Here is an 11,736-nt window from a genome sequence, read left to right on the forward strand (position 1 = left end):
GTAGCTCAGGCTCCTTTCCATTGGTTCTCACAAAGTGCGCTTCTCTGGGTGGAGCATGCTGGCGCTTTAGTTGAACCCAGGTCCCTTTCTCTTTGGCTTCTTTCTTTTTCTGGTCATTTTCCTTCACAGTTTTAGGAAGCTATCTCTGCTCTTAGAATGTTTAATATGCTTAATACGCACATTGATTCTCTTGGCAAGAATCTTGCCCTTAACTTGTTTGTTCACAACAATGCCAACAGCATGCTGGGTCACATGGTAGACTCTTCCAGTTTTGCCATGGTAACATTCGTGGGGCATTCCTTTTTGAACAGTACCCATTCCCTTAATGTCTACAATATCACCTTTCTTGTAGATTCGCATGTATGTTGCCAAAGGAACAACTCCATGTTTTCTAAAAGGCCTAGAGAACATATATCGGGTCCCTCTCCTCTCTCCCTTTGTGTTCGTCATTTTGGTTAATTACTGGAAGATGGCAGTTCCGGCCAAAAGGGAGAATTATTCTTTAGAGAGAAATAGAGAAGATTTGACTCACCCGTTTTAATTGAGATTTTTCAATAATGGCACGAAACCGTGGGCTCCGTGCACAATTCTCATGGAAGTAAAATGGCCTTTAACGGGGAAGACAGTCACGCCCAACAGAGGAGGGGGTGACAGTGAAGGAAGGAAGGGGCCAACCGGGTGAGAAGGAGAGTGAGGGGCACCCAGGGCAGGGAGCCAGCTCTCGGCCTGGTCCACCAGCTCCTAAGCCGCGTCCTACTCAGGCTTCTGCTCACCTCCCACTACTCCGCAGTCTAGCAAAGTCTTTCATCTTGCAAACTTTGAAAGCCCTGCTGTCCGATCTGCGCTTGTGAAGTGAACTTCGTCTTCCCCTCGGCCAGCCCAGTCCCCCTGCTCCTTCCGTCCTTATACCGCCAGTCTGGCCTTCATGGTTAACACCCCAACTCTTCCTCCTACTTCCGGATCCAGATTACCACTTCACGGCTCCCTTGCATGGTATGGCTCAAGAACAGGCAGCCAAGCCCAGGGAGCCATGGTCAGCCTGTCTCTGGGCAGCAGGGACCTCGGCCCATGCTGCCCACGCCCACCTCCTCTCACCTCTTCAGCCAAACCACCTGCCAGAAGCTTCCAGAGGCCACTGGCTTGATGCTAATGCCTTCCTTTTGCAAGTGTCCTTAGAGGGATGCACTGCAGTGAGAGCAGGTCTTCCATGCATACGAGGAAACAGGATGAAGCTATAGGCTGGCCTTGTAGCCCAGTGGTTAAAGGAGCTGGATCCCGCATGGTTGACTGCAGTTCAAATCCTTCTTGGCTCCTGGGCAAGGACTTGAACAACACACTGGGCACCTGCGTGTGGGTGGTGCAATCCCTACGGGATGGAGAAATGAAGGGATTGTGCTATGACCACGCTCCCTTGGGGAAGGAGGCTGCTTTCTCTGTCTCTCCGTCAGGCTCATGTGCTATCCGGCAATTGCAAAAATAAAAGCAATGAAAGCATGAGGTCAATTTTGTTACTCTTAGATATGTGAGGCACTGATGCATTGATTTTGACAGCAGGGCGTGGTACTGGAGAGACGCTGCCTTCTAAATCTTAAAAGAGTGGCAGGACTGAAGCCGAGGTCTGGACCTCTCCGTACATATGCGTGACTCACATTTACTAAAGCAGTCTGCAAAAGTACTGATAGGTCTTTTTTTCTTTTCTTAAACTAAGCTTACCATTCTTTTGAATAAAACAAAATTCCTTTAGAGGGACCCAGCAGGTGGCGTGGTGGTTGAGGCACTGAACACTCCCACATAGCTGACCATGGTTTGAGTCCTGGACCTGGTGGTTTTCTCTCTCTCTCTCCTGTCTCTCTCTCTCATCAAATTAAAATAAAATGAATGAATAAAAATAAATAAATACATCTTTTAAAAAATTCCTGTAGAAACCAGCAAGCTACAACATCAGTGACTCTAGTTCTAACTTGCACATTTATAGTAGTGGTCAAGATCTTCTCTGGGGTAGGAAAATAGCATGCCCAAAAACTTGTTATGTTGGGGCTGGCAGGTGGCATTGTGATTGAAGGGGCTGGACTCCCACATGGCCGACTACGGTTCAAGTCCTGGATCTGGTGGCTTGCTTTCTCACTCCCTCTCCCCCTTTCTCTGATCAAACTGGAAAAAATAATAATAAATAAAGTTAAATAAAATAATTCTAAAAAAAACTTCTTATGTTTACACACATGTAAAGTCAATGAAGAAAATCATTATTTGACTTTATTTATTTACTTTAATTTGACCATAGAGGGACAGAGAGAGAGAGAGGGGGAGAGGGAGAGGAAGTCCAGCACCCTTAACCACCACACCACCTGCTGGCCCCAAAATCGAAGTCTTAGAAAGGGACCTTACCTTAGGGGACGTGGGAGCAAAGAAATGCTCAGGTATGCTCTGCTTCTCAGAGATGTATGTTTACAATCAGCCTGGAATAGAGTAGAATGGGAGCTGGCAGGTGGCGTAGTGGTGAAGGCGTTGGACTCCCACATGACTGACTACAGTTTAAGTCCCTGACTGGCACTTTGCTTTCTCTCTCTCTCAGGTCACATTTTTAAAAGTAATAATAATAAACAAAATTAAATACATAATTATTTTGAAAACTGAATAGAGTAAAATGGAATATCATTTCGAAATCCTAAGACTGTTTCAATGTAAAGCTGATGGGATCAAAACCCTGAGAAAATTGTCGAGTGGGGCAAACTGGCTCTGGCGAACCTCGCTTCCAAGTGCACTGGGCTTCCCGGGGTAGTAGTACTGCACTCTGCCACTAGATGGCAGGCGCACACCAAGCAGCCCTGCTCCCCTGATCATTTTTTTCCTGTTGATTTCAGTATCAGCCAGTAGTTTGAACAAGGCAATTAGAAATGATGAATTATAACTTCATGACTAATTATATGTAATTTTAACTAATTATAATTATATTGTAATTATATAATTTTATATTATAACTTAATGGCTAATGATTAATTAATACATATATCAACAATATTCAGAAAAGACTTAAATAAACATCTTCCTATATAGCAAATCACTGATTCGATTCTGCTGCCAAAGTTACACTTTGCATTAAAGTTAATCTTTGGGAAATCAGTTGGAAACTCCCATTAAAATTGATACTTTTTTTTTTTTGCCTATGCTGACCCTCCTCCCTTACCCTTAATTGGAGAGGCCCAGTGTCTATAAACCCAGATTCCTCTCCATGACTGGCAGCTGAAGCGTGGTGATATACTGGCATCTGTCCAGCTGAAGATCATTAGACGTGAGGGGTGGGGAGCTGAGTGCTCGATGGCCAGCAGAGGGTGACCAGGGCGGCAGAGTCCCGCAGTGCAGTGGCACGCATCAAGGCCAGAAACGGCATCCTGGCCAGATGGTTCTTGGCGGCAGGACCTCGGCCATGCCCCAGTTTCCCTTGTTTCAGCCCAAGCGGGATCTTCCAGGCTTCCTTTGATTCTGTGAGCGGCCTATAGACCTGCAAAAACATTCTTTGTGTAAGTCACCGAGGGTTGACTTGTGTTTGCAGCCAAGTCAACAGACTGGCACGCAGTTTCACAGTTTTGATTTCATTCTGCATTCCCTTTCTTTCTTCCTTTTAGGTTTTTGTCATAGGTGATGTGTGTACACAAGAGAGAGACACAGACACAGGGAAAGTAAGAATCACACACACACACACACACACACACACCCCCCCCCCCCCCCCCCCCCCCCCCCCAACGGACTCACGGCAATTCCTTCTCCATCCTTCTCTCAGGATTTTGGGCACACATGCGCGCGCATGCGCGCACACACACACACACACACACACACGGAGTGTTTTTCAAAGTACAGGATTTCAACTGCAAATCAGTCATGTGAGATCCAACACCTTAATAACCACGCCACCTGCTGGTCCCTGCATTCTCTTTCTTTTCATTTACTCTTTTTTTTTTTTTTTTTTTTTTTTTTTTGGAAGGGAGGGGGGTTTTTTTTTTTTGAGAGAGAGAGAGAGTTTGTTATAGGACAGGTGCACTTGCCAGAGAGGCAGAGACAAAGAAAGTGAGAAACTGCCCCCTCGGGGTGGGGGGCATGACCATTCTACAATGCCTTCTCCTCCATTCTCCTCTTGGGATCTTGGGCATGAACGCACACACTCCCAGCCTGAGTTTTAAGTTGCTGGGTCTGGGACTCAAACCACAGTAGACTATGTGGGAGTCCAGTGATGTAACCATTATGCCATCTGCTGGCATTCTCTTTCCTTTTTTATTTTTTAATTAATTAATTAATTAGCTTTCTGAAAACTTTTAAAAAATTAATGGATTAATTTACATGCATTCCCTGAGCATCATCACAGCACACAAAATGTGATTTCCCATCCAGAATATACTGCCTAGTAGCTTAATCATACATGTTATCATCAATAATTTTCCATTTCTAGTTTCATATATATATATATGTATATATATATATTTCATATATACAGAGATTTCACATATATATAGTATATATATATATTTTCCCCCTATTTCTCACCCTTTGCCATTTCCCACCCTCCTCCCACACCATCTCAGGGGTCTACAGTTGTTTTCCATTCCTTTTCCCCCCACATTTTATTGAATCACAATATTTCTTAAATAATCCAACTATTTTCAGTAGCAAGTTCGGCTGGTATTGACAAGTCTATGAATACATGTCTGACTTCAGGCTTGAAACTCTGAGTAGACTAAATATAGGGTAGTACCTAGCTGATGCTATATAGCTTACTATGGTCCTTAAATAGGTATTTTTAAATATATATTTTTAATGTAGTTTTAGCTTTAATAAATCAAAGAAGTGCTAAGGAAAGTTGCTTAAAATTTAAAGTCAAGAAACGGGTTAGGATTCTGTTCAAATAGTAGGTACATGAATCTATCAGCAGCTCAAGAAAGGACAAAAATCCTTGAAACTAGAAAACAAAGGCCTAGAAGAAAATCAGCAATGTTTTAGTCAAAAGTCATAAAATGCTATTTCACCAGTTCAGTCTCATGTACTTAATCTATCTTCTGTTGTGGTTTGATTTTCCCAATTAAATTCTGGGATATAATATTCAACTCCAGACTTCTCCTGACAATTAAATTGGCCATTTTCTTAGTTTCTGAACTCTTATTTCTGTGTGTCTGTATTTAATTTTCCTGGGATGGCACTCCCTTGAGAACTTCGTGGAGATCTGATCCGGTGTGGTAAATTCTTTCAGGTTTTATTTATCTTAGAATGTTCTTCTCTTTCCTTCCCATATGAAGGATAATCTTGCCAGGTACAGTATTCTTGGTTGAAATTACTTTTCTTTAACACTTCGAATATATTTTCCCATTCTTTCCTCGCTTGCATTGATTCTGATGAGAAGTCTGCTGTTAGCCTGATGGGATATCCTTTGTAGGAAACTTGCCATTTCTCTCTTCTCAATCTTAGTATTTTGTCTTTGTCTGTGTTTTTGGTCAATCTGGCTATAATGTGTCTTGGAGAAGATTTTCTTGGATTGATTTTATGTGAGTCTGTCTCTCTCTGTCTGTCTGGAAAGCGCACACGCCCTATAGCGAAAGCCTCTCAAAAAAAAAAGAAAAAAAGAAAAGTTTTCTTCCAGGATTTCGTGGAATAGATTATCAATGCCCTTATGAGTCTCTTCACCTTCTGGGATACCAATTATCCAGATATTTGGACATTTGATGGTATCTAGTACTTCTCATATATTATTCTCATATTTTGGGCAATTTTCTCAGGCTTCGTGGTGGCCAGTGATTCTATCTTCTACATCTGAGATTCTATTTTCTGTATGATCTAGTCTGCTTTTAATACTTTCAAGGGAGATTTTGACTTCCTGTATTATAGCCTTTATCTCTAAGAGGTCCATTTGATTATTTTTTATAATGTGTATTTTCTTTTTAGATCTTGCAAGAATTTCCTCACCTCCTGGAACTCGTCAGCTCCTTTCTCCTGCCTCTTCTGCAGTTCATTGTCTCTCTTCTCTTCCATCTCTGTTAGCTTTGTCACTATGAATATTCTAAATTCTTTATCAGACATTTCCATGAGTTTCATTGTATTGTCTGAGGATGAAGAGGACTTATTCTTTTCCCTTGGAGGAGAGGTATTGTCTTGCTTTCCCATATTTCTTGTGACCCTGTGGTGATTTCTAGTCATCTGATGGATGGTGCGTTTCTTCCTAATTCTTGAAGTTCAGTCTGAGCGTTGAGAGACGTGCAGGAGGGGGTGATCTGCAATCTCTCTTCTGTTCTGTTTTTACTCTTTGTGCATCAGATTCAGTGGGAATAGAGGAATATTCTGACCCTAATCGTATTCAGATGTTTGGATCCTGTTCACTTGGACCTGTCTAGACACTTAGTACATAAAGGCTGAGCAGCCAATGAATAAAGATAATGAAAAAGAAAAGAGTTAGAGAAGAGGAAAGAAGAAAAAAATAAAAGGAAAAAGGATAAAAGGAAAAAAAACCCATTAGATTATAATTTTAAAAAGTGAAAAATGGAAACCCAATTTCACAGCTCAAGTTCAGTATCCATCTCAGGATGGGCCTGGCCTGGGTTTATGTCTTTCCTAAATGAAATGGAGAAAGGAAATAATTAGCACAATAAAAGAAGGGCTTGAGAGCCCAGAGAATACTTTACCTTAAGGGAAAAAAAAAGTTAAAAAAAAAAAAAAGTCACATGGAGTCACAGCGAAAGAGAGAGAGACAGAGAGAAACGGAAAGAAAGAGGCAGAGGTAGCCCTACCCATTAGAAATTATTCTGGAGGGGGAAGTCTCAGCAGAAAATCTTCATTTTGGGTCAAGGAAAGCAAGATTTCACAGCTCAAGTTCAGTATCCATCTCAGGATCTAGCATTCTCTTTCTAAAGGATTAATTTCAGCTCACAGAGGCTGAGCACCACCTAAAACAGGGAGGTAGGAATTTGGGGATGAAGGTCCTACTTAGTGCTCTTCAGATTACTCTCCAGATCTGGACTATCCCGTGAGTGGCCACTAGCCATATGTAACTTCTGTATTTAGGAGTTTTTGCCTTTAGGGAGCCTGCACTTGCTGGAGAGAGACACACAGAGACAGTGAGAGGGAAATGAGAAATCACCCCCCAGGGAGATCACTCCACAACCCCTTCTCTTGGGCACACATGCACCTGGCCTAATTTTTTTTTTTTTTTTTTTTTGAGAGGTTTTCGCTACAGGGCACGTGCGCTCACCGGAAAAACAGAGAGACACAGAGAGATAGAAAGCAAGAAATCACCCCCAGGGGAGATGGCTACGCCTCAATCCCTTCTTCTCCATTCTCCTCTCGGGATCTTGGGCACGCACGCATATGCAGCTGGTGAGAGTTTAAACCACCGGGTTCTGGACTCAAACCGTGGTCGACTACATGGGAGTACAGCGACATAGCCATTACGCTAACTGCTGGTCCCCACCTGGCCTGATTTTTGAAGCCACCGGGTCCCAGCCTCAAACTGCGGTTGACCATGTGGGAGTCCAGCAACATAACCGCTATGCCCCCATATGTGACTACTAAAGCTTAAACTAAAATGAATGAAAAATAAAGAAACAAATTAAAAGTTCAGTTCCTTAGTTGCAGTAACCCATTTCAAATGTTTAGTAGCACATGTGTCTGGTGGCTACCATACTGGACGGTGTAGATCTAGAACATTCCATCATCACCTCAGGGTCCATTGTACAGAAGTGAGTAGACATTTTATCTCATCAGAATATTCAGAAGGCAGGCTTTATGTTTGTGAATATAAGAAAAGAAAATGTCCCCTGTCTAATTATTCCTTTGCAATTTTGTTGAAAGCAAAATGTGGAGTAACAGGAAGTAGAAGACACTCTTAGATTTGTGGTATTAGCAACTTTCTTCCCTTGAAGTCGAGTGTAAGGAGTAAGGAGCCAGTTGGTTCCTAAAAGAGATGGCACCATAGATTTTTTCAGCTCAAGACTGTGAACAAAGGATTGCCTTCAACATATATTCAGGGAGAAACTTAACAGACGGCTCAAACTAATACACACAAAACCAAATATTAGATTTCAATTTTAAGCCAACAATACTTGAAGTTATAAGCTTATTCCTGGATAAATCTAGCCTCGAAGCGCAAAATGGTCTGTCTCTATCCAGTGACCATCAGAAACCTTTCTTTTCTGTTGGTTGAATAGGTAATTACTAGGGGCATCTGAGTAATAACTAGCTATATTCCGTTCCATTTCTGTCAAGTTATAGACTAGCTTAGTCATGCTGGATTTCTATAAGGAGATGTGGAAAGAGGTGAAATTCACTCCCCCTTGCCCCGTGGTCTGTACAAACCCACATTGGCTCTGGTTCAAGATACACTCTCTCCCTTTAAGACCCCCAAAAAAGAAAGAAAGAAAGAAAAGAAAATCGAATGATTTTCACAGATCAAGGTCACATTGCAAATTTTTTAACCGTAGAGAGAAAATGGAAAAAATCCAATGAGGGTTTTCTCTGGCCTTCAAGAAAAGCAGACAAAATAAAGAATAAATATAAGAAAAAGGCACTTTGGCATCAGATTCGTCGTGGAAAAATTTTGATCATCAGGGATTCTTCCATCAGCTAGGATTTCTCACGTGTAAATTATACCCTGCGGCTCAGAGTCTGAGCCTGTAATTATTTTCAAGTGGTACTCAGATATTCTATATCCCAAATTTCTTTGAATTATTTCACTAGATGAGAAAACCCATATTTCAGTCTCCTTGGTAATAGCTCATGCTATGGCATGCTGGGTGTCCAGTGGAATACCAGTCACGCGTATATCTGGACGAAGAAACATAGGAGTTTTCGTTTTTCAAACTTTCAGTATGGCTGTTGAGGGTTGTAGTTCAAACGATTAGCGATTATACAATAGCATGCATGCTTTACATCAAATAACAGATCTGCATAATACGATTTTATCCTTTTAAGCCTTCCCTTGAATTCAATAAAATATTACAAATAACTTTTGTTGCTGTTATCCCAGGTTTATTGAAAACAGGACGGCATAGCAGGAAGATCCAAACGGCTCCACGTGGGGTTTTGAAATTCAGTCCAGCTGTAGCTGCCTGGCCTGCAGGTTGGACAGGCTGCCGAAGTCCAGAAGCTTCAGCCTTTCCTTAGTGTCAGGATCCACTTCGATGATTTCCTGGTCCAGGGCTGAGGCCTCAGGAACGTCATTATCTCTCCTTTCTCGCTCCTCCTCCTGCAGCTTGATGGAGATGCCTCTCACGGGGACTCTCCGGATGCGCTTCATGAGATGCGTGACGCGGCCTGCTGTCCTGTTGCGGAGCTTCTGGCTGGGAATGATGGCCGTCTCCTCGCACACGCGCTTGTTGGTGTGGAAGTCGTTGCCCAGACGCGTGTACTACTTCTCGATGATGACCCGGGCCGCCTTCTTCACAGTTTTGGTGCGAACATGGCCCGCGTCGGCGGGTCCTTGGTCAAAGAGCAAAATAACATTTTTTTTTTTTGAGAGGTTTTCGCTATAGAGCGCGTGCGCTTGCCAGACAGACAGAGAGAGACAGAGAGACAGAAAGCAAGAAATCACCCTCCAGGGGGGGATGGTCACGCTGCAATCCCTTCTCCTCCATTCTCCTCTCGGGATCTTGGGCACACACGCACACGCGCCCGGCGTGAGTTCTAAGCCGCCAGGTCCGGGACGCGAACCACGGTCGACTACGTGGGAATCCAGCGACATAGCCATTACGCTAACTACTGGTTCCCAAAGAGCAAAATAACATTTTTTAACTTCCAGGAAACAAAGATTTTGTCAACTTGATATAGCCACTTTGTGAATTGCAAAAAAAAAAAAAAAAAGTTGGCTCAATTACAGTGTAGAAATTACGTAGTTCAGAATTATTTTTAATGGATAGAAAAGGAAAATTAGATTTAAAAAGGGTGAGATAATGAAACTTCTCCAGTGGTAACAATAGTGACCTATTTCTAATAATAGAAAGTTGTAATTTTTGATTAGCAGCATCTTGGAATATGAGCATACATACTTGAATGCAAATTCCCATGACTGAGTTAAAACATCAATATTTTGGGACCAGCAGAAGGTGTAATGGTTATGTCACTGCACTCCCATATGCCCAGCTGTGGTTCAAATCCTGGACCTGATGACTTCAAACGGTGTGTGTGCATGCGTGCCCAGAATCTCAAGAGGAGAATGGAGGAGAAGGGATTGTAGCATGGCCGTTCCCCCCCGGGAGGTGATTTCTTGCTTTCTGTCTCTCTTTCTCTGTCTCTCCAGTGAGCACACATGCCCTATAGCAAAAATCTCTCTCTAAAAAAAAAAAAATCAATATTTCATTATTTGGTAAAATATAGTAAGCAATGCAGTGAATTACACTGCCTCTAGCACTAGAGTAAAATATCTTGTTTAGCTAGAAGCATTCATTAATTTTCTTTATTAATAGGTCAGTTATGACTATTATCATTGGAAAACAGCTGAAGTATCTAATCTGGTTTACAAAAATTTTTTTAAAAATGTGCTTGCCAGACAGAGAGAGAAACAGAGACAGTGAGAGGGAAAGTGAGGAATCACCTCCGAGGAGGGATGGCTTTGCTGCAAACCCTTCTCCTCCATTCTCCTCCCAAGATGTTCATGATGCACCTGGCATGGTTTTCAGGATCGGGATCGCCATCTGCACTCAGCCATGTGTGAGTCCAGAGATGTAACCACTATGCCACCTGCTGGTCCATCTGCTGGTCCCTCTGTTTACAAAATTTAAAAAGTATGACCCTATTGAGACTGCTCAACCATGACGAGGAACTGCTCAAAGTTTCTGTAGCGTGTTACTTAACACATTTTACTGATTGCCTACTGTGTGCCTCAGTATTGGGGATATTTAAGTTAAAAACATGGCGTTTAGGAACCAACAGGTGGCATAGTGGGTAAGGCACTGGACTCCCACATGGCTGACTGCAGTTTGAGTCCCAGACTTGGTGGCTTGAAAATCACACTGGGTCCATGTGCTTGTACACCCAAACTCCCTAGAGGAGAAGGGAGTGCAGTGTGGCCATCCCCCATGGGGGGTGATTTCTCACTTTGTCTCTCACCACCTCTCTTGTCTCTCTCCTCTCTAGAGAGCACATGCATCCTATGGCAAAAACTGTAGAGACAAAGAAAAAAACACATGGTGTTTAGCCTTGGAGAGCTTTGGACCAGTGGAGAGACCGATAGGCAAATATGTTGATTAACAACGTAAATGCACATTGTGTTAGTGTGTACCGACTGCACTAGCAGCCACAGAGCAGGGACTCCATGTGCCTGGAACAGGTCAGAGAGAAAGTGGAATTTGTGCTAGAGCTTAAAGAACAAGTAGGAGCTTGCATCATGGAGGAATGAAAGGATGGTTTTCTTGCCTGGGGATGCCTTCTCTCCTGGAGAGTCCCATTTTTGAAAACTAGAAGGAAAGAAAGTTGCTGTGGTTTGAAGACACCCCCACCCCCACATTTTTAAGTGTTGGAAACTCAGTTCTCTAGTGCAACAGCGTTAGTGGAGGGCGCCTGGTGAGAAGCCCTGCCTTCCTCCCGTATGAGCACGCGCGGTTTGTTGTAAGGCTGAGCCTCTCCGGCTCTCTTGCTCTGACCCTCTCACCATTTGATGCCATCTACCATGTCATAGTCAGCAGAGGCCCTCAGCAGAAGCTAGTGGCACATTCTTGGACTTCCTAGTCTCCAGAACTGAGAACCAAATAATTTTTTTTTTTTTTTTTT

At 42.8% G+C, this 11,736-nt stretch overlaps 1 pseudogene; it reads right to left on the reverse strand.

Annotated features, from left to right (window-relative positions):
- The window catches only part of LOC102469710 (uncharacterized), a 19,647-nt pseudogene that overhangs the window by 2,007 nt on the left and 5,904 nt on the right, over positions 1-11,736 (reverse strand).

This window comes from Tupaia chinensis, unplaced genomic scaffold (genome assembly GCF_000334495.1).
Source record: "Tupaia chinensis unplaced genomic scaffold, TupChi_1.0 Scaffold000271_1, whole genome shotgun sequence".
Classification (NCBI taxonomy): Eukaryota; Metazoa; Chordata; class Mammalia; order Scandentia; family Tupaiidae; genus Tupaia; species Tupaia belangeri.